Raw genomic sequence first — 25,888 nt, forward strand, 5'->3', positions numbered from 1 at the left:
ATATATAATTATATAGCAAAAACAATGTTTAACTAGAATACTAGAACATGATGTGGTTCGTTTCACCGTCATACCAACTACAGAATAGGACAGGTAATTTGACTACTACTATTATTCTCTGCTCTAGTGTTTTCTGTGCTACGCAGCAAACCACAATATATTTTTCCGTCATTCAGTACAGATAGAAAGAAAACTAAAATTTGTACATAAGCTATAATCTGAAGTATTTTCAACGAACTTCAGATTACTATATTTTAAAATTAAATGTCATGCTATTAGACATATTATATTCAGGTAGGTTACTTTTGATCAGAAGGAAAATTAGTCGGTGTGTATTCAGTCATTCTATATAAAGAAAGAAAAACTACAATTTATATATAGGCCTAAGATAATTTTAAGTATTTTAAACGAATTTCAGATTATTGAATTTAAATTAAATGTCATGGTATCAGATATATATTCAGGAGTTTACTTAGTTTGGTTGGAAAGGAAATTAAATTGAATGTATTCAGTCATCAATGTTAGACTATTTGTTAAGTTATGTTGGAGAGACATTATAAAAATTATTTTATTTGTTTGATCTGAAAAATTACCTACCCCAAAATATAAATCAGCGTTAAACTTATTTTCATTTATTTTATCTCTGTATTCTAAAAGTATTCATTCAATTTAACAATTAATAGGTCTATGTTAATATAAAAATATTATAAACATACATTATCATTAAAATCGTGGAAAGATTACAAATTTGTCCAAGATTTAAACAAAGCATGCAAGGACGTCCAATAGAATTAACAAAACGTTTTTTTTTTCTCTCACTCTTTTGTGGGATAACCCATGGACATTTATTCATTGTTTTTTACATTACATTTTATACAATAAAATAAACTGTGATTATAATAAAATAAAATAAAAACTAAATTGTATATAATAAATGCGGAATTGCTTTTACAGCATTCATATTTTTTTTAGTTGAGCACCAATCTCAGTATACTTATTGTTTTTATGTGAAATTACATTTCATTTCTTTACATTATCACATGAAATGTTGCAAGTGTTACCATTCAAAGCACAATATAACAATATCTGTATAGTTAAATATCTATCTCTGCTTATTGTTTGTTTTATGTGAATTTACATTTCATTTCAATACATTATTATATTTGTTATTTCATTTTATTCTAACCAACAGCGATAACAACCACAACTAACAGGTTAAAATTCATATAAATACAAACAATACATATAAAAGGTTTAAGAAACAAGAAATATAACAATACATTAGAAAGTACTAACGACCTTTGATTCAAAAATATTTAAACTGTCATATATATATATATATCAATATTAGGCATACAATTTTTTTATAAGTATCACATAAACGTTTAAATAAACCTCTACATGTAAGTCAACACGACTAAAAGGTAGATTTAAAGACTTCTATTTCGGGTGCGACTAGGCATATGCCAATTAAATATAGAAAGTCACGTCACAATCATAATCAGAAATCATAACCAATGCACATTAACCATTCAAAATATAATTACAACAATAACACCTGTATAGTTATTACTTAAAGCACATTTTCCCCCTTTTAGTTAAATATATATCTCTGGTTATTTTTTTTTGTTATGTTAATTTATTTAATTCCAATGTGGTCCTTGTAGAGAGCCTGAAACATGAATATTGAAGAGAGCCAAATCAGGAAAAATACGGAAGTATGAAGCACATATGAACACAGAAGCAGAGCTATTTTGATTGTTAATTTTAGTTTAAATGAGTCAGCAGTCGTTTCGTAAATTAGGCACAGTGCAGCTTGAAAATGAGCGAAATCGCTTGGTACTTAACAAGATTCAGGTTCCTTTGACTCGGAGGTTGGAGGAAAGGGTGATTGTGAGTTAATCCAGGGTTCAATTCCAACCTCGGAATGCAAGAAATATACATTCATTTTTAAGATGATTAATGATTTTTTTTAAAGATGTCAATCAGCAACAAAACGGAAGTAGGATATACCAGGCACAGGTTATTCAATAATTATGACAAATATATTGTTGAAGATGGGTTGTGGTAAAAAACCATGTAGGCCTATCACTCATTCAATCGATTTTTCTCTCAATATTACATTATTAAAATGATTGTTTATGTAATTGTAAATTATGTACTGTACGATAAGTAGAGGCCTTGGCAGCGTATTTATTCTCTAAGTTCAACAAAGTAAATGCATTTATTTATTAGCTCAACTTCCTCAATAGGATAAAACTACTGTCTCTGATGAGCTATATAGACAAAAAACTTATCGTACACACTCGCATGAGCAGCGAATCGTGATATCGTATATTGAGAAGCAGCAAATAAAACGCAACTTTACGCATTAGAAGTTTGGCTCCATCTCAACTGATATTTCAAAAGCAGTGGAGTCGAATATGACGCCCTAATATCTCCACCTACTTGTGTTTGATTAAAGATTACTAATCCAACCATTGAGCTCTAATAGATCGACAATGGAAGGTGCACATTGTTTACAAGCCATCTTTTGTCGGCTCACTCCTCTTATCCAGGCAATACTCGTAATCCCGCTCTGATCAGAACCAATTATTAAATTCACCATTTTATATACTAGTCATGAAGACCCCAAATCACCTCGGACTTTTAGGTATGGTTTACACTAGAGTAACTTTAACGGTTTACGCAAACTCGAGCAATAGTGAAATAGCGAGTTTTGCGTTTGCGTAAAACAGCTTGATAATGTGAACCGACCTTTATATTACATAAGATATGGCGCAGCGCCAAAGCTAATTTGGACATGCGAAATACCGTGGATTTGAGGTTGAAATGTATCACGGGACTTTAAAGTCTTGAATCACCACAGTTATCCAATATAACCATGCCATATTTCAGCATTGAATAATAATTAAAAAAAAATATTTAAGTATAGCTCCATGATTTAAGAAACTAAAGGCTATGGACATAATTCTAACAAGAGTGCTTAAGCTTCAGCCAAACCTGTTAGACGAGGCCTATGTTTCGTAACGGTCACAACGATTGTCATATAGGCCTACTTATGTCTTTGGGGCCAAATATATCTTATCCTATTTCTGTCTTTTACAAAAATACAATAGATAATCGTCTGGCAAGAGTTTCTTAAAAGTTATTTTGACACGATCCTGTCTCCAAATTAACGAGTATAATGAGGGTTGGTTAATACCTTATTAACTAACAACGGAGGTACTTATCAAGTCAAGTTCTCGTAAACGTTTTATCCTCTTACGCAATTTATTACTTATATTGTTATACTTACTATTTTACAATGTAGCATAGTTTCTTCGGTAAACGAGCAAGTCGTCGATTCGGTGACTTTTATTTTAAAGAGGTATAGCCGTTTTGGCATTGAAATGTATCATTTAACCATAAATAAGGCTGACTAATGACGCTAGATGCTTTCTTACGATGTCATAAATACTGATTTAGTAGACTCGGAGTTTAAAATAATTTTAAAAGGCTAGGGTTGGATGATTGGATTGGGAGGCGTAAGTTATTGTACCACACTCTTTACTATCAAAGCTCACTGAATTCAAATTCTAGATCTGACGTAATAATAGGCTATACATGCAGGTAACTGCAACAGTACACACAAAATTTAATGGTTCGTTATTAACATCATGAAAAAACAAGAAAAAAAAAACATCATGATGATTATTTAGAAGAACGGTTAATTAAGATTATTGGTTTAGTCAACCACTTCGTTTTTGAAATTTGTAAGTTGTTAATTTTAATTATTAGGATTTGGATTAGCCCATGATGGAAACTACCAGAGAACAGCATGTGCCTGTGCGCACCCTGGGTGACAGTGATGCTGTTTTCGTTATCAGGGCCAGTCCTCCATTTGAAAAAAAAATGACCCCCCACTCACCAACCGTTGATTAAGTTTTTTCAAATTAATAATTAAATAAATTAAAGTCTCGAGTTTTTGGTAGTTTTATTTAGATTTTGAAATGCACTGTTGTGTGGATGAGCCATGAACATCTTTTAAGAGGGATACTGGTGCAAAACAAATTTTCATTATTATTATTATTATTATTATTATTATTATTATTATTATTATTATTATTATTATTATTATTATTATTATTATTATTATTATTGTTGTTGTTGTTTTTGTTATTTTTATTATTATTAGAGACTCAATCTATCAGGTCCTTAAAGAGGAACTTATGTTACACAATCTTGAAGTTGATATGTTTATCTCTGGCCTATGGGAATTCTAGACATCATCTCTTCTTTCTTTATCTCATTATTCACAGGAAATTTCTGCTTCGAACAATTTTGTTGAATCTGACCATGAAGAAGCAATTTTTTGACAAATGCAAACAATATCTTTATTTTCAAAATTGTCTTTCGCATCTAAGCGTGTTATTGATGTTGTGTTTTGATTGTCTACCTTTCTCAATAGGTCATTGAATCGAACGCGTTTCTCAAATGCTATTAACTCGCTCATCAATTATTAATAACTTTTATCAATGGTGAATTTTTGTTGATGTTTAAATGTTCTTTATGCATTAGACTGAACCTGTATAAGGAATAAACTTAATCTACTGCAGCACAATATTAGTTCACTTCTGCTGTAATTTAGAATACAAATTAAAGTTATTTTTATCTAAGAATTATTTATGTAATATTTTAAAAGCAATCAGTTTCAAGCTGCAGGTTTATGTTTAATTTTGGTGTTATTAATAGTTTTTATGTTATATATTTGCTTTATAATGTGTTTGGGTGTATCATATGATGGATGCCGCTATATATAAATGTGTACCCAATACTCTAAATTCTGTCAAGCATTTTTATAGACACAGAAAGGTACGGAAGTGTTTAGAGTAAGCTTGTTCTGGGAATGTCATGAACGACAATAATGAATTCACGTTTTTTGAAACAAATATTTTTTATATATTTTCTACTACAGTTGAATAAGCCGTCGAAAGAACCTATATTGATAATATGATTGTTAGAGGTGGGAACTACGGCGCCAGACACCTGGTATCGAAATGTATTGCTAAGAGTTGTCAAACACCAAACCACCTTTGACTATGTTTGTTGCCGATTTATCATGACTAGTGTCTTGGCAGATATAAATTTGTGTAGGCCTATTCATGTGAAATAATCAGTTTTACGATGTCAGGTTCTGTGGAAAGAATCTTTTGTATGCCATTATTCCATAATTATCTTCTTAGTATCCTAACCTTGTTAGTTTTTGTTGTGCGGATGTAGGCCTATATGTAGTTGGTCAAAACCTTGCAAGAGAGCATTCAGTGTGTTCACTTGACTGCCGAGGTACGGGACAATCTGTCTCCAACCTCTCTCAATAGCAGGCCTCTGATGTTACAGTCTCGCACAGTGGAGCTAGTTTAAGCTGATAAACTTCTATCAGGCCTAAATGGTTTGACGCCTTTATTATTATCACAATTTCCATTTCAGTGTTTTCAGCTTTGCCTAGCTATTATACTGAGCACCATTGGTAACCCATCGTTTCAGTTAAAGTGACGTTCTGAACATTATACTTTTTATGTCTAAACATTACAGATATCTCATCCACTTATTTGAAGTGTCAAAAAGTGTATTTTGAAAAGTAGGCCTACTGAAACTGTATGTAATTCATCAACGAATGTACAGTAATTATTCAATAACAGATATTATAAGCTACAATTCGGTTAACTATAATAAATCTTACCAAAGTTGAATAACAATCAATTAAACTCATTAATTTCGCCATAACAAAATTTGCTTTTTGCTAATGTTATTATGAGATTAAAAATAAGCCCAATTCACATTGTTTTATTATATAACTTTATGCAAAAACTGAATGACTCTCAATTTCTTGTACCTTGATAAATTAAAAATAAAAATGTGTTTCTTATAATTAACATAAATAACAATTATTCTTAGTGAGACTAACATTTCTTTATACTTAAAAATTAAGGAACATTTATGACCATTCTAAACGAGTTGAGGCAATATCAAGTTCAGCTTTGACGCTCCGATCAGACAAATCGCTGATTATTATTTTAAAAAGGTTGATAGACATATTAAATGTTTTAATTATGATTCATCATTCTAGAAATAAGAGTTGCGCTAGTTTACTAGAAGAAATTAGAAATTGAACTCCATCCATTTTAATGGTAAATGCAAAAAAATAAAAGAACAATAATATTGTGTGTCTGTTTGTAATGGCAAGAAAAATATTTTCTAGTTTGGAATAGTCAAGTTTGAATAACTTACCTAGGCCTATTACATAATAAGCAATATCAATTTTAAATTGTGTTGTTCAACATTTTAGCTTAACACATGCTACGTAACCTAGGCCTAATGTAGGCCTAAGGTAGTATTGATTGGCTACAGGGAATACTCTTACTGACTTATGCTAATCTGTACACTCAGTAGCTATAAATTGTATTTGTTTTGACTCCATTACTGGGTGCAATGTTTCAAACAACTTCATTTAACCTGATGTTACTAAATTAATCGATCAATATCTGAATTTTAATGCGTAATTATCTTCACAATCATCCTTATCATTATCACTAACTTATTTCGGTATATGATTTGCAATCGGCAGCGAATACATGAATTTGACTGCATTACAATATAAAAAGCCTATAAATACAGGCAATATAAAACATATAAATAGGCATACATTGAATTATCATCATCCTCAATAGCCTATGTAACATTATCGTTATTGCAAAACTAAATTATTACTATTCCAATCATACTCTTCCTCCTCATTATCCTCCTCATCATCACTATCATTATCATAATCATTATCATCATCATCATCATCATCATCAGTTATATCATCATCATCATCATCATCATCATCATCATCGTCGTCGTCGTCGTCGTCGTCATTTTAGTTACTACTATCATCGTCACCACTACAACCATCATCAGCCTCATCATTAATATCATCGCCATCTTCCCCATTGAACTAATAACAATAATGATCATCATCATCATCATCATCATCATTATCATCATCACATTCATCAGTATAATCATGTGAGATAAAGTGTATTCAAAAGAAAGAATATTATCAACAGTAATGAAATAGGATGGCTTAGATCAAAGATAGAAAACATTGAGTGGCAAACAAAAACAATCAATATTGGTCGAATAAAATTACTTTGCTGTTGCTGGTCTATATTGATGGATCGAAAGAGAGAACGAAAGTAACTATGGCATTTTTAAAGCACCAATTATTCTGTATCATTACCCTATATCATCAAAAGGAACTCACCTTAATCAAACAACTAACATCTAATCCACAAGACATGTGCGCAAAACACGACGAAGAATCACGACATGCCGTTTGCCGTTGTTTACACACTTTACATGCGCATTTTACATTTTTGATATGTATGATTGTAAATTATTAGAGTTATCATAATAAAAAAAATTGTTAAGTGCAATTCTTATCATGCAGTATACAGGGATAATATAGCCCTATATAATAATTTGCTTTGTAGATTTTAAAACCATAAACATATAGGCATTAGGCCTATATATCATATTTTTGGGCATTGTTTCTATAATTTACCTATATAGGCATATATATATATATATATACTGTCTCTTATACAGTATAAAGTTAAGTTTGAGGGTCATTGAAGGAAATCATATTTATCTAATCTGACATTATCAAAAAAGAAAATAACGTTGAATATATACAGTTTAGGTTGAGTAAATATAACGTGAATTGAAAATTTATTTTTCCGGGGCATGTGTGATTTTAGTCATTTAGTAATACTTAGGCTTTTCTGTAAATTTAATACGTTAATGTATAGGCGTATAGCTATACTTGAATCAAATGCAGAAGCAAAAACAAATTACCAAGATATAGGCCTATAGTAAAATCAAACACTACAAATAAAAATACAATTTTGTTAAAATTACGGTAAGTATCAAGAATCTCAATAATAAAAAGGATGACGATAATGATGTGATAACACTAATGAAGACAATTATACAAATAATTACGAATTATAGTTATAACGATCTTTAGTATCTCCTAATGCCGGCTAAACTTGGCAGTAGTTATCGGAAATAAGCCTATGAATGTATTAAGAGATGGCTAAGGTTTGTCTGAATGTAGGAAACTACGGTACACAGAATAAATTTATCTGTATAAAGAAAACAACAAATTCTAGTGGTTTTCAAGAGAAAATGTAAGCACGACATCTAATATCAAAGTTTTATTATATGTAACGTAACTCTATACGAACGGCGGTCGTGCCTACCCCCGGGGCGATGGACTTAGTAATAGGTCTTAAGATGTCAATCACTCAAGGTATCTGTAGTTAAAGTTGGTTATTATTGACTAATTGCCCGCAGATATATCAAAATTACTGCTCAGGATCAATACGTTAAGAGTAATTTTAACTTGATGGTGAAATTTGATTTACTTTTCATGTGTAAGTGGGATAAAGTTTGATTTAAGCGGGAACTGCTTATATTAATAACAGACCTAATGCAAATAATACTGGTAATTATCAAAGCAATACAACTAATATTAATAATAGAAATACACAACACAAGCAAGATATCTATCAAGTCTAGTGTTGTCGGAAAGCTCTGGTTATATTTCTGTTTGTTAACATCTTAACCGAGATCCAGTCATCGTTTCAATGTTGTTTTCTAATATTTTGCCCTATTAATATTATAGTTGGAATATAATAATATAGTCACGGGTTAGTCATCTAAGTTCCCTTATGTTGCTTTCAATATAAGTAAAGAAAAATTGTGTCTAATAATAATATATTGATCACGTTCTTGTTAAATTAATGGTTGGCTTCATGAGCCAGTGGCCTGATATGAATAAATGTAGTCGCCAAATGAATTAGAAAGTACATAGTCCTAATCAGGTTATAAAAAGAATAACATCTTGTTTTTCAATATTTTGTCTGAAAAATAAATGTAGGTAGGCCTAAATATTAAATAATTAAGCTTTGTTCATAATTATTATAGTAATAATAATAATATAATAATAATAATAATAATAATAATAATATAACAATTGTTATTATTATTATTAGGCCTATTAATAATAATAATAATAATAATAATAATAATAATAATAATAATAATAATAATAATGTTTTTATTTATTTCTAATCAATAGATAATATGATACTAAAATTATCCTAATTTCAACCCACGTAAATTCCGTGTTGTTTTTTAGGCCAACGGGGTTTGCAATGATATCTGCTGCCAGTCATAACATAGGCCTGTAGCCTATAGTGCCTATTCGCCACATAATTAATACTAGATTAGTTATTGATTATACCAATATAAGAAGCTGAAACGGCGTTCATTAGGCCCATCAACAGTGATTGTTAGATAAGAAAAAAAAAAAAAACGAGAAGAAAACCCAGATATAAAACATTGACTGATTGAGATATAAGAATGGCATGAAATTTGAGTTCATGTTAGAAGTAGAAGTACTTATGTTATAAGAATAGTATAGTTCACGAAGCTTTCCATCTTCTCAAACAAGTTAAGTACTACTAAATCTAATCAGTACAAGAAACTCACTGAGCCTAAAAGAATGTTCTTATAACATACAAGCGCATTGATTATTAGCTAATCAACAAGTTACAATATGAACTAATCCAATTTCCATATCGGTTGTTATCACTGCCATTAGTAACGATATGTCGTTTAAGGTTTGCCTAATTGCGCATCGATTTTTCCCGATGAACAATCTGCACTGTCCTGTCACATGCCGTGTGATACGGTTCCGTACTTTGTCCATACAAATGTCTTTGATTGTCATCATTATTGCGTACTAAACATGATACGCTGCGGATATTGCCTTGTAACATTTCGATCGATGATGCTGTTTTTGCTCCAGTTAGATGTAATAATACTAAAGTCTTCTCGTTCTTGTCTTCTGTAAACATTTTAACGCTGCGTCAATGATATAGAAATCTGGTGAGGTCGGAATTTGGACGACGTTTGGCGAGGCGAGATTTTATTAAGTGTTGCTTCGTTTCCTGCGTTGCCGGGTTACCGCCAATCACGGCATCCAAAGTAATTTTGAGGCACGGGCCCGCAGATTAATGCATGGAAACCAATTCAAACACTTGTTTAGTGTGTAAGCAAGAATAGAGACGTAGCCAATTAGATGAATATATATAATGGTTGATTAGTATCATGAAATTTGTTATGAGTGATTTATTTAAAACAATAAAGAAAGTCAATTTATTTTATTATTCGACATCAGGCTGGACAAAACACTCTGGATATAGGTGGGTTTAAATTAGTTGCGTTGCGGCCGGATAACTTCCAAGAATAAAATATTTGATTATATTTCAGTACATTTTATTTTTATAAAATGTACTATGAACACTATAGGCAGTATTAAGATACTTGCCTTCTAATACCATGGCCTTGGGTTCAATTCCTGTTAGTGCTGTGGAGCCTTAGTTTATGGTTTATGTAAAGCATCCTTTCTTTATACTTTTGTGAAAGAATTTGCCACATGATTAAGACAATGATTACGGTCACTATTGGTAATCATTGGTCCATGTTCCTAAATAATGAATATTAATATTAAAAACAATACGGTACTAAACCGCGTTATGAAATCAATAATAGAACAAAATATTAATCTACATATTCATTAATAATAATGATTAATTGTTATACATAATAGAGCATGTGATTGGCATATCAATGATTTTATGTAATTCTTGATGATCGAACCAAAACCTCTAGTTTGCACTTCAGTGACACTCATTATGTGAATTACGATTACAATATCATACGAAGAGCATCTAGGAATTGTCATCAAAACATTCGTGCGGATTAGTAGAACATTGTTTCTAAACCAGGCGTGTTATGAATGCTTGCACACCTCCATATACCCTGAGACTCCATAAAACACAAAAGACCTATTATTGTTTAGAAAGAACTACTCTGGTAGCCAGTCATCTTTAATGAGAAGAGAAAGAAACTTACTAAAAAATAAAGCCAGTAATTATAGTTCTTTTATCATCACAATTAATGGAATTAACTTTTGTTATCGGGTATTGGTGAAAATGTTGCCGAGATTTCGTTTACAGATCGTCCGACATGTTAAATACAGTTGTTGACATAACGCTAATAATTGAAAAATTAATTATAAATGGGGTAATCTAGATATTTGATGAAGAACTTATAGCTAGTTTGTTTGCTTTCCTAGAGTAGAATAGTGTGCTTGTATAAATATGAAGCTTTCTTCGTTGATGTAAACTAAGAAAAGATGCTCGAAACATGCCCTTATTTATGGATACACGCAGTGCTTCAGTATAATATCTTCAATTGTATAGTTTAAAAATATTTTGTGATTTGAAATTATGTAATCAATTCAATTCTATTATAAATAACGCGTTTGCTTTAGCAAGGGTGAAAGCAAATAAAGCAGCTGTGATAGGACGGAAACAGAAAAAAAGGACTGGTAGACCTAGACGTACAGTATTTGAAGAGGGTGATGCCTACATTGTTTAAGTTTTCGTAGTACAGTACTGTATTTACCAGCTATCCAACTTCTATCCGTGGCTCTAGACACACTATGTGACGTAGTACGAAGAAGTGAAATAGGCGTACTCAATTCGTAGAGACTAGAGTGAATTCTGAAATGTGATGAAAAATCTCATTCTTAACAGAGACGTCATTTTTGTTATGCGTTGCTCTGGGGTTAGTAGAAATCACTAGAGCTAAGTTAGAAGCATGATATTTGCAATTTAAAATACCTAATAATCAAAATAACGTCTTACATATTATGCCTATATATAAGCACGAGATAAATTAACCTAGGCCTACGTGTGGAGCGCGACGGAATAGGGTAAAATGAGATACACGTACGCGTACTGATTTTCGCGTGGTCAAAGCTTCCTATTTAAAATAAAAGTAAAGCAGATATTGTAATTACATTACATATGTAAGCCCCTATAAGCCTTAATTGAATACTTTGATATGGATCTACAAATGATGATTTTTTTATGGGTTTGTGTATGAATTTAATGAGTTTAATGAAGTACAGCTACTATATATGGCACGGAATTTAAACATTGTCTGCGTCCCATTTACTCTTTAAAAAGCCTCCTTCAAACCACTAAGCAGTTTGTACTCGAGTTGGCTACATCATCTTCCTCGTTCAATTTCGGCTGACTTCTAACTCTGTTCATTCATGAAGTGTTTGGCTAATGACAGAAAATCAATGGTTCTACGCTGGAAATTGACTTCGAGTGGGCTGCAAAGTTCACCGACAGCGAAGCAACAATAAACCTGGGTTGAAAATTAACAAAATGCTTTTACCTTTCCGAGCTTTTGTTGATTTTACGAACGGGTCTGTACGATTAATAGAGCTCCTAAATAAACGTATGTTTAAGAACATCACCTGAGCAGTTATATCACAGAATGATTAATTTGAGAAACAAAGCAAGAAGCCACAGATCGCGTATGTACACTGATTTTGCGATCATAAACTTATAACGGTGCTATAAACCACCATCGTCATATTTGCCTATTGTGGGAAGTAGCGTGTACTGATTTTTGTTTTTGTTTTTAGTTTGGCGTTTTGGCATAATTCATATAAAGTTATGTATTTGGTCAGAAGTATGGTAGGCCTAAGGTATGCGATATTCATAGATTTAGATTTTTTTTTAAATCAAAAATGCAAACAATATGCAAAAAAAAATCAGGGAAATGACAATACAATCAGATCTTATAAACGTTAGGTTGTGGCTGAGTCATTTCTTACACATTTTAAATTCTATTCTAATTTCTTTTTTATAGGCCTTCATTATAAACGTGTGTGGTGGAAAAGGGGTAGAACATAGAATATAAGTAAACATTACTTTACAAATCTATTACACTCTTATGTCATTATTTTATTTCCAGTGTACAGTAGTTCATCATAACACATGGTATTAAAAAAATCGGTAGATTCATATTATCTGAATATAAAATATTGCAAATTGTATATTATGCATGGAGTTGCGCGATCAGAAGTCCATTTATGACTTCTTTTTTTTTAACTTGTCATATAATATGATATTTACAAGGGATATATTCGATTAATTATTTTTAATTAAGAAGAAAATAAGTTCATTTCCTCTTTTAGAATCATAAAGGGAGCTTCCTGTCAAATATATGATCAAAAGTCATATATTGTATGTCGATCGAAATCAGGATATTGCTTTAGGCTGTAACAATACTAATAACAATATTAATAAAATGTTATTAGTATTATGTAACACGTGAGGAAATTAGATGGCAAATAACGTTTTTGACGCATGCCCAGAATATGCGAGTCTTAAGAACTGTCAGGGTAAAAAAAAAAAAATTTAGACAGCGTGACTGTTGAATCATGAATATAAACTTGCTCGCTAATGGTCGGTAAACTACCGTAAGGTACATCAGTGATCGGGTTTATCCAGACGAGATATACCTTACCGTATCATCAGTTTCGATTTCACGACCAAGGAGAAAGTGACAAACAGCAATAGGTATTCAAATGCAACTATCATATGAATGAACGCGCAACAAAGCCATATCTGCTTACTTAAGAGTCTTTGAATAAACCCTTCAGTGTATAGTCTGCATTGTTGGACATATGTCCAGAATATTGTATGCGTATTGAGAGCAGGCGCGCTCCGTCTGCTAGCCTCCAGTCAGTTGAAATCGGAAATTTACCTACTCGCGTAGAATAATTTATCTGCACCGGGGCAATATAGTTTTAAGTCTTGGTAGGTCATTCTTAATATGATCTTTAATCGCAAATCCACTACCCAAACACCTTTAATATAACCATGACATATCCAGTCGTGTTATCATCCTGGCTAACTCATCCGTTTCTTGGACAACAGATGGACCTTCGCGTTGAGTCAACACACTTCGTTGAGAGCGGGCACGTTATCAAAATGTCAAATGAAATCCTATGTCAACTATGCTAATACTGACTGCAATAATACGAAATACAGATCACTCAAATTAGTTATCAGAACTTAATAATACAAAACACAGATCACTCAAATTGATAAAGATTATTCCAACAGATCAATCATAATTACAATATGTCTCACTATCGATGAAGCATACATATCATGGGACATTGAGTGGATTTATAAAATAGTGTGCTCCTGTCTCTGTTTATACATCGCATCAAGTTAAGATCTCAATAGAATTCTTAACAACCAGTAGTCAGTCATTTATACTCACGAAAGCATGCAATTAAATTTGGTAGGAAGAACATCAATTATGGAAATAACAAAAATATTTAATAACAAATTAGGTTTAAATATATTTATAATTTTTATAAGAAACATAAGAAACACAATCAAATTTACTTTTAATACAATAAATCTTTAATAGATTAGAATATATAGAAATTAGAATTTATAGTACAGTGATAGGAAGTTTTCGCAAGCTTACGAAAAAAGATAACGAATACGGTTACGTCATCAAATTTTTAGACAACCCTTCCCATATAAATTAACATATCTGTCACAGCGGAGGCGATTCATGTCTTTTGCATGAATCAATGATCATATTCAGCTCATACGACATATTACCAAGAATGTTTTAGTCAGGAATGATGATAATGATAATGACGTATTCGTATTCCTTATCGTTTCGTAAGGTTACGAAAAAACATATTCACTCCTGGGGACCGCAAACTTTAACAACATAGTAAAACGCGATTATTAGAGATATTTAAGTTTGGCGAGTCGATTGACCGAGCGGTTAAGACAGGGGAACCGTGACATATCCATAATATCGGCTTCTCGGATAAGGACTCTAAACCGTAGGCCCAGTGTACACAATTGGCTCGTGTGCACTTTAAAGAATCCGGTACACCATTTGAGAAGAGTAGGGGGTTACCCCAGTGCACTGGTCCATCTCTAGTCCCCTGTCCGGCCACAGAAGGAGAGCTCACGACGCGGCCCATGTCAGGTATCCAACATACCTGCGAATCCTTCTACCACACTACGTAAGTTAGATCATACACACTAGCTACGTAGTGACTCGATAAGAAGAAGAATTTAAGTTAATACGTAATTTTACCTAATCAGTAATACCATAATCATATAGGCTTATGCATGAAAATGAATAATCAATCATTTTAATAAGTTAATGCTATTAGATAATATAAAGATATATACGAACATAGGATAAATAGTTTCAGATAAGAAATAAAATCATAGCCTATTGATATAAAGGAACAGTGGTATGATGTCATAAGTTTAACATCTGTCTCTTATACACATCTAGATGTGTATAAGAGACAGATTGTTAGGGTCGAAATGGCTCCATTTCATGATAAATCTTGTATGTCAGATATAACTCACCATAATTTAAACGGTTTCATTACTAATCTTAAAGCATTACCTAAATAAAATGTTCGAAATAAATTATGAGTGAATGTATAAAAATAATCAAATACATAACAAAATATAATAAAACCAAAACATCTGTGGATATTTAAAAACAAAATCTGGTGTCATCATTATCTTCCTTTAAATTTGGCGCCTTTTGCTAACTTCCTATTCATGATGGTTTTGGCTTCGATACCAAATATTTGATATGTTCATTAAGACTGTATAGAAGTTTTGTTATTTGCTACAAAACAATTGTTGACTGTAGCAGTGAACATCAATAAGAAGCCAGAACCTTTGTGCGCTACTGATAGGAGGAAGAAATTATGGTAGCTGACGGTCGTCTGCTTTGTTATTGTTAATTTATTAATATTTGACATATGGCTATCTTTGTATTAGATGACGCCCGCTGAATGGGCAGATTTCGCGCGCAATCTTTACTAGGTTTCGCGCATAAAACAAACAATGCATGATGGGATATATAAACTTGAGGCTAAGCACCGGATCTCAACATTTGAATGCGTTTTCTTGACGAGTCAAGTTTGTTGTTAGGTAATAGACAGTGATTGGGGAATCGACTGACAGTTCTAGAGCGTTAAGCGTCAAATTATCCGATTTATTTTCGCACACGGTAAGAGATTTTTAAGAGTCACTTGTTCTCATCATTACAAGAGTTTTCTACTTGGTCTTTAAGTGACAATTTACAATAAGTGACACGCACTTGTCACTGTTAGTTTTCAATATAGAATTGTGTAGTACTTAGTGATCACGTTCTGAGATCGCTGACACTAGCTACATGGGTTTTTTAAAATTAAATTTTAATCGTTATTATTTATATTATTATGATTAATTAGCCAATATATTCTATTATAATTTTATTATTTTGTAATAAAATTCCATATACCAATTACTCCATAAAAAACGAACGGCTCGTGAGTCATAATTTATATGTCATAATATAATTCTTCAACAAATGTAAGTCAGTCTACTCATCTGGACAGCTAAAATTAAAAATAAATATCATAGCTAATGTAACCTTAATTTTATCTATAGAATATTCATCGATTTAGTGTTCCCATAAGTGATAAATCGTTATTTTCGTATAAGAACTTTTATTACCACCGATGTGATATTTCCATTAGGTGAAAGGCACTATGTACAGGTGTATAGATATTGTATTGCTTTGTTATTATTATCTAACACACCGCTTAAATAAATAACCACTCCTGGTGTATTTCTAAATAAGTCTTCAAATCTTTTAATTGATAATGAGCTAAAACTTCGATGTTATAAATGTATGATGTATGGTTAAATGTTAACTCAACCTATGTCTTTACTTAAAACAAAATATATTGCCATAACCTAATCTATAACCTTATCTCTTAGATACATAAGAGAATAACCACATTTCTTTTTACCTCGTTTGAATAATTGTAATTTTATTAATTCATAATCGGCTTTGTTATCCAAAGCCGCTTCAAAATTAAATTCAGCTGATTGCTCATTTAAATATATTTTGATATTCTTTCTAAAAAAAGACGTTTTTCTTGAAGAAAGAACGCTTTATTTAATGCCAGGCTCCTGAGGGAACAAAATTGAATTGACACTGATTTTTCTATGATACAGATTTTTGAATATTTAAAAACTGGGGAAAAGCGACATCACCACATTTGCTTTTTTGTTTTTGTTTTTGTTTTTGTATTTTTATTTTAGAGTCAAATAATTTCTAAACTTTCAATAAACAGAGATTAATACAAATCTATTCGAAGTGTTTTTTCAATACATCATATTAATACCATCTATATATCTCCAGTAATTCCTTTTTTTTAATAGTTAGGCCTATACAAAAATGTATTTTCTTGATAGTGGAAATGAGTTATTAGCAAGCGTTTTGGTAGTAAGATAATATCTTCTCTTTATAATATCATTTGAAACAAAAACATCTTTTGAAGGTTTGCATGGTAACATTAATATTGTTGAGACTCTGCAAAAACAACATTTCTTTTCAGAACAATCTAAGTGGTGTACCGTACCGTAGGAAATTTTATTAGTATGGTTGAAATCTAATTACTTACTTAAATATACAAAGTGAGCAATCAAAATATCGATTCCTACTTGTTTATATATTAATTAGCCTACCAAAGCAATACGATTTCCGTGAACGTACTGTAGACAGTACATCCTTAAAACCCATTCTAGGAAACTCGGATTATCTAATAAGAAACTTATTTTAGAATATTGAGGGCGCTGTATAAGCAAGAGTAATACGGAGTCCACAACATGGACAGGCATTGATATTGATCGTGAGAAAGATTATTATAAGTAAAGATAGCGATGACATCATTGAAATGCATTATAACAACAAAGCATATAGTTATAGTACCGCACATTAAGATGTCTATTTTTACCAGAGTGAATTTTAAGTTAATTATTAATTAATGTTAATTTCATGAACACACATATAACATTGGTCTATGGAGTTAAAAATAGCAATTAATAAAATATTGTTTGCGTTAAAATCCGAAACTGAAAACATTAAAAAAATCGTAATCTAATTAGTAATACATATAATCAATTGTATTTTATTACCATGTAATTTCTTTGTTTTTCTTGAAGATATATTCTCTCTTACGAAATGTAGAAAACAAGACTTTTAAAAGTTTAATCTCAAAAATATCAATTAATAGATTTAAGTAACCTTTCCACTTCCAACGAAACATAGATCGAAAAGTTTTTTATTTATTTTTTTTTATTTATTTTTTTTCTGTACAAAACCTTTACTACAACAATATTCAAGTTGTTTGCCATCGAATTTAAAGGGAATTTAAAGGAAAGACCTATGCAAACATAGGAACAATGAGGCTAAATATTTATGTGTCTATGAATTACAAAGGAAAATAATTTACATTAATATATATCGTTCTACTGTATTTTTTTTATAAATATTACTTAAATATTCAAACATACATGTACATGTAGTTGTAAGTAGTTAAGTTCCATACTATAAGTGGCGGGTTTCTCGCTGTTGAATGAAAATTTTAATAAATAAAATAAACATTTAGTGATCATGTTAACTTTAAGTTTTTTTCCTTTATGTTTAGTACTCTTCGGAAATTGTATTCGCAAATAAAACTTAAAATAAAAGTTGTTTTTTCTCTTTAGTGGAGATTCACCGACATTTCTTTCTTTCTTTCTTTTTTTTTGTTACATATATTTTATTTGTCATCAAAAACATAAAAAATAACAAAAAAATATAAAAGTTATTTTTTTAATTACTCAGAATGTTGTCATTACTATTCCCAAATGTTAACATTAGTGACGTTATAATTCCTAGATTTTTTATATAAACAAATAGTAAATCCCTGCCTTATGCTTACAATACCGGTATTTACCTCCTAGTAGCTAAACTAACTTTAAATAAGGTGTGTTTTCTTTTTATTTTAGTTTATATAGACCGGATCAATATATTTGTACATTTGTACTCATTACGTTTTTATTTGTATTAATTGCAACATATCCAACAGATTGACGTCATAAACGAGTTTATCCTGATGTATTATGTGATAACAAAGAATTAACGTAACCACAAAACTTCCCATTAAGATAACAATGTTCATAGTCTTATAAGAGATTCTCTATGGATGGTAAATAACAATTTTAAAAATATGTATTGGCTTATAATTTGCATTGGTATAATTTGTCTATATATATTGTAGACTTTAGCTTGTTTTTTTCACGGGAGTAGTTCACTAATTGTGATGTTCGCATAGTTGGCGAATCGTACAACACGACATAGTATTCTCAATGTTAAAAACATCTGTTATCAATTAATTATTATTTATAATATATGTATTGTTTTTATTTTCCACTATTTATGTCAATTTGCATTCATTGTACATATTGGAACACATTCCCTTTCAGACAGAAACAAACAAACGATATTTAGCGTATATTTGTTTTGTATTAAAAACTTAAAAATCAATAAATAATAATTAATAATTTCCCTCTACAATGATTAATAATAATAGTTATATATTTTATAGCAATATTAATTAATCATTATAATGTTAACATAAGTATTTTACGAATTCAGCAACACTATTTACAAATAATTAGTAATTATTAGTAAATGATATATTTACAATTGTAAACACTTCGATATGATGTCTTTTAAAATTAAAAGTCGTTAAAAATTAAAAATTTCGTTTATCAAAAACGTTCTAAGCTTCGTTCGGATTCAGGTAGGCCTAGTCGTGATAAAATATTGCAATTGCAATAAACATGTATTATGTTCTAGAATTATTTAATTCAATTTCTCAATACTATTCCGGTAAATCATATTGATGTACACAAATACTCATATATTTAAAGTATTTATAAAATAACTTGTAATTTGTAATGTTAGCTATCTATCTAAAATTAAACTTGTATCTTTAGGTGAAACGAATATACATAGCGCCCTCTATGGGTTCATAATTCACAACTACCAGCAGAAACCGAATAACCTAGTGAACTTTACTACAGTAGTTTATCCACGGTTGATCATAGAAGGATTACCTCTCTACTTTTACGTTTTATCTTACAAACCCAATGATTTTATTACTATTACATTTATCAACGGGTTGCTGAACGCCTGACACAGCGTAGAGCGAATTGTACACATAATGTTTTTATTAGCAACCGCTGAAAAAACACATGTGCCATATAACAGCGATTCGTTTTGCACTTTATGATCTATGATTAGTTGAGGATGACCAAATGTGTTTGGAGACGAGGCTGATCCATTCAATTAAGTCATTAGTTTGTGAACGGTATTGACAATGAGTAAATCAGAGGACACTTTTATACGACAGTAATGTCACCAGGTGTCATTATGATATATCAGTAGACTATTCGTCACCAAACAGACTCACAAAAAAAATTGAAAGAAAATAAAATTATTCTATCTGATAGGTATGAGAATGAATGTTCCCCTGGCTATGATAATAGAACTCTTTGCTAGGGGCTAAAATATAACCTAGATGGGCTTACGCGAAATGTCCGATCTTTCTTATTTTGAGTTTAAATAAAGTGTTCCTATTGTTATTAAAGTGTGAATCTTACATAAGATAACGTCATGCCTAATTTTAGGCCAAGTTAAAAAAACAAAAACAAAAACAAAAACAAAAAAACCATTAATAAAAAGTAGCCCCTTAGCTAGAAGTGTCTTCCAGCGATGTTAAGGGTGACTTCATTGAAAAAGAAAGTAAAGTAGGGCCTCCATACTTCGGACCAATTTTGGTTGTAACTCTTTGGGACTCACGGCATCCGTAGCACAGCGCCATCTCTGTCGGTGAAAAGCTTAGGCCTATACCGACTCATGGAAGAGTGTGTGCGCCTTTTTTCCTTTTTTAAAACTCGAAACATTAGTCATATTTGAAAGATGGTGCAGTGCTGCCTGTTTTTCAACATAGATTAGCTTGATGGAATAAAACTGAAGACGTAAAGTTCTTCCTGTGATGTCCCCTTTTTCACTTCCAATGAAAATGTAATTTACGCTGTGTTCATTTTTCTATATTCACTTTTTACTATTTCATAATATTGTATATTTGCTTTTTTATTATGGAAATAAATGAGATGAGAATTGTTACAAAAATATGTTGAAATGGCTCGGTGCACACATCAATGGTAACCATCAGCTTAGCTAACTACGTTCTGTTGCTCTCACTACGTCGCTCAAAACTGAATTTTGGCGCGCGCAACTATCATAAACAATAAGATATTACAGTGCTCTGTGTCGAGGATTTAGGCCCACCAAATGTCACAAAGTGCCATATTGCACGAAACGCTGATAAACATTGTAAAGAGAAGTTTGTATGGACCAGGTAAATAATGGCATAACCTTCACCTCCACCGCGACAACATTCACTGAAAACAACAAGTCTGTCAGATATTCAACACTTTATCTGATTGTCCAATTCAAAGTTCATTGGAGGAACGCTACATGCATCTGCCGTTATGTATATCTACTATGCAATTACCGGTCTCTAATTCGGGGCAATCGTTGGTATTTTAAAAACTTGTTCTCTGAAACAACAGCGAAATATTCATCGTGAACATTCATATTCTAAAGAAATATAGTGTTAGGTAAATTGTGTATGAACAAGTCAATGGACCAAATATTTTATATTGTTTTACATCCGATACACCTTTATTCATATATTGTAATTAAAAGTGGTATAATAATGTCTTTAAAATATTAATAATAACTGAAGTGATAATAATATAATTTTACAAATCAACATTTATTTCGGAATTTTCCAATCCATGTAGGCCTACATAATTATACACGAAAAAACAACTTAAACTGCATAAAATGAATGCCATACTTTAAAATAGGAAAATATATAATGAAGAAAACAACAACAGCAATAATAGTAATAATACTAATAATACTAATACTAATACTAATACTACTATTTTGAGATTCAACGTTTCGATCTATTTGATCATTTTGCAGAATACTGGTGAGAAAATCTCACCCATAGGCATATATAATAATAATAATAATAATAATAATAATAATAATAATAATAATAATAATAATAATATTGATAAATTTGATGTATACGCTCTTATGATATTGGTATTACAGTGCTTCCATTTTTAGGAATGGATCCACCGACCGGCAGGCACAGCCGTGTAAACGGTACTTATAAGTTTTTTTTAATTTTTTTTATGATATTTCATGGTGTTCACGTTTTGTATATTATTTCTGACCTTCAGTAGACCCAGAATAAACGTTTCTTATCTTCTTTCTCAATCTTAGAGCCATCTGCACATTTTTGTCCGGGACACGACTAAACATTGACTTCGGCGACAAATAACTGCGTTGTCATCAGTATCTCTGTATGTAGACCTATTTAGTATTGTGTTTTGTATTGCTATCAAAAATTGATATGACATGTAATTCCCACTTGAAAATAATACGTGACTGCTATTGTGGTTATATTAGTGCTATTATAAATTATATCTTTATAATTGCATATAGTCTGAACATATAATTTTTATTATAAATATTCTTAATACTTATATGCTAATGGTAATATAATTATATAGTTTAATTTGTTTATTAATCATTAAAGATATTGAAACTCAATATACTATTGAGTATAAACTTCGTCTTATTCCTCGCAAGCGTTTTACCCCTCACTCTGATTTTGCTTACTGCTTTTACCGTGCGCATGGGCACGTTGAGCCAACGACCGTATCATCCAAAAGAAGGTTCGCTACAAATAGCAACTACGAAATCGAACCAGGGACACAAGCTCGGCGATGGCTCATTAGCCTACCCCCAGTTTAGCCAACCATTTACCCTAAGAGCCTATTATTATTTTTTAAATTAAAATTCGCACGTTTTCCTGTGGGTTAGAGCATATACTGCAAGGCAACTGCCTTACATAGGGCGACAGAGCGTAGGCTGATCCGTATTTACTTTAGAGCCTTGTTATCGGTGCTTCGGTCGGCTAATCAATGACCCTTAAGGGCTTGGTACTTGGTCATTGTATGATTTGTTAATATTTACCTATTTACACGGATCATAGCTGTATCGATAAATGCAATAATCATGTGCTCGATTCCGATTTACCGTTGTGGTTGAGAGTTGAGAGGTTGTTATGCAAAACCATTCTTCAATGTAAACTATTTACGTTGGCCTATTGTTTTACATGGTACATTATGCTACCACGGTATTTGGTACCATGGGTAGAACCTACTACCACGTAGGTAACCGCTACAACGGTAAATAACCATTGATACCACAAGGCTGAGTAATGGATATTATATACGGAAAGCATAATGGTAATAATATGAAAATTAAATATATTTAATATATATATATATATATATATATAATAATAATAATAATAATAATAATAATAATAATAATAATAATAATAATAATAGAAATGATCACCTTAGTTATAATAATAATGATGACAATGATGATAATTATAACAATAATACCAACAGCAATAACTATAACATCAAAACAACAAAAAATAAATAAATACTTATGCCAATATAATTATTATTATGGTACCGGTATGTATTAAAATATAAACTAGAACCAATGTATGTTTTGAAGGAAACTTATTTTCCTATTAAAATAAAAATGCTTTCGGTTTTGATTTCTTCAAATCCATCCGACAACATCCAATACATGTGTCGGAAGCAATAAGCCTCGAGATGGATGAAATGATTGATTGATTGACAGATAATACCTCTTTGATAACATGAATCATAATTAATTGCAGGTGGTCGGAAGATGTTGATACTTCATGTCATTGCAATAAAATAGAACATCAACTGATTTGTTGATGTTGCGTTATTCTATTTATTATAACATTTGTCAATCGATCAGAACTGTGAGGAGGATATCAAATAAATATCCTCACAGAAGGAACGTGATCATAGGTCGAAAACCGGGCACTCAACTGCGTCGTACGATGAATCTAACTCCGCTCTCTGTGAGCTATAGATGACGCGAAGCCGTCTGCTGATTGTCAAATGGCAGTCTGAACAAATCGCCATATTAAAAACAAGCCGTTGCGCGCGTCGGGGCGTTGCGTCTCTACGCGGAATCACGTCGAGCCGACGACGTAAGGCACAGTGACTGCCTGGCTAACTAGCACACTGTTTGTGTCAGCTTCCAATGTGAAATAAAGATCAAAGGAATTAATGTTTCACTGACAGCTTTCATCAACGCTTTACTACCAATTCATGGGTCTATGCAAAAAAATACAAATCCCGAATTACTTATACGTCCGTTAATTTCATTTTTTTTTAAAAAAGAAATACTTTATTAATTCTAATTTCAAATAGAAATTGAATTATATAATTAAATTCACTGAGAGTGCCATTACCGCCCATCCTGAAGTGCCATAGACATAAAATTTCGTACTCAGCCCCATCCGTTGTGGGCTGAGTTACTAAGTCTGAACCCTACATATGTAAAATTGTCTTTCTGGGCCCCTTTTACACTATCTCCAATTCCGGGATCCCCCACTGTTCCACATATTGATAATAACATAATCGACGGATATTTACTTGATATTATAAAAATAATAAATAATGTATCAAGGCACCTTTGATTGGTGACGATAATAAAGCCTCGCTTTCCTGCATTATCGAAACCATGTAGGCCTAACGCATACTGGTTTACAGTTTTAACCCATAGGAGGCTTAACGCATACTGGTTTACAGTTCTAAAAATTCACCCATCTACTGTACCCAATCATTAGGCTTAAATCGATGAGAATTGCTGCTTGAAAAACGAGAGGCCCTGCCCTCGTATTCTCTTTTAGATAATTATTTTAAATCATAACTCGATAACTATATAACTCGAGAGGAGAAAAGTCTGCGAGTGTGAAAAAAAAGTTGTCGTAATTAGGATTTGAACCCGGACCGTCCGTTGTCTATGCAGGCCCCTTAACCAAGTGGGTCACTAGGACTATTGGGAATTCAAATCCGATTAAAGCAACTGATATTTCATTCTCTTTTGCTAGTACAATATATAGCTGAACTCTAAGCCGCCTTGAAGTAATTCTACAAACCAACTGTTTTTTTTTCCTTTTTTTGCACTCTTGCACATGCGTGGAACATCGCTAGTTCTGGATACATTACATAAAATACAGATAAATATTAGGATCTTAAGATGGTGGCGTATCATTAGTTATATGACATCTATGGCGAATTGGTTTAGACCATGTATATAACGTTGTGGTTCTATTTCTGGATGTTAACTGACGTTTATAATTTTCTCATCAGTTTTGTATCTCAACCGAGATTTAGAAATCACACATTGTTGTTTTCCAATATTTTTTCCCTCTAAGCATGCCGTGTAAACAGCCAATATGAGAAATAGAACGTGAGCCTGTGTTGTGGAAAATAGGCCCTAATCCGTATATTCAGATCACCTCGGTCGTAGGCCCTGCACTTAAAATATATTCTGTTAGATTACTAATAAAAGAAGCGTCTTACAAAATGTGTATGATTCCGTTGTGTTAAAAGATTGACACTGCGGCTCTAATGATGGTAATGATAAAACATTCAAAAACAATTATATTTGACAATGGTTCGGACAACACATAATTAGTATCATTTCTAGACTAATTAGGCCTTCTACAATCTGGTATTTTAAATTGAATAGAGAGAAACAATAGTGAAGAAAGAAATACTTCATATGTAAATTAAATGGCATTGAGGAACAAAACCGACTGTTGATGGCATAATCGAAACCGTAAAAGTATTGATGTTTATCAATTAAGGAATAATAATATTCATTAAGAAAGATTTGCGGTTTATTAACATGACATGTTCATGGCATTGACTTCATTATAACAATCCATTTAAACATTTGTTGGAAAATATATACTTATACATTGGATAAAATAGTAAATTATAGCATATATTAAGATTTGATGAATAGAATAAAATTT

The 25,888-nt window shown here is 31.5% G+C and overlaps 1 protein-coding gene across 3 annotated transcripts in view; it reads left to right on the plus strand.

Annotated features, from left to right (window-relative positions):
- LOC117114806 (homeobox protein Nkx-2.2a-like) overlaps positions 1-25,888 on the plus strand; it is a 42,332-nt gene that overhangs the window by 961 nt on the left and 15,483 nt on the right. Inside the window, exon 2 of one of the 3 annotated variants that reach the window (XM_033258495.1) lies at positions 22,219-22,298. The exons of 1 other annotated variant lie outside the window; for it this stretch is intronic. The gene's annotated coding sequence lies outside the window, so the exon portion shown is untranslated. Of the gene's footprint in view, positions 1-15,929; positions 16,042-22,218; positions 22,299-25,888 lie in introns of those variants that run through there. One more of the 3 variants, XM_033258496.1, reaches the window with a different exon arrangement.

This window comes from Anneissia japonica, unplaced genomic scaffold (genome assembly GCF_011630105.1).
Source record: "Anneissia japonica isolate Jap-2015-1 unplaced genomic scaffold, ASM1163010v1 scaffold251325_len469956_cov165, whole genome shotgun sequence".
Lineage (NCBI taxonomy): Eukaryota > Metazoa > Echinodermata > Crinoidea > Comatulida > Comatulidae > Anneissia > Anneissia japonica.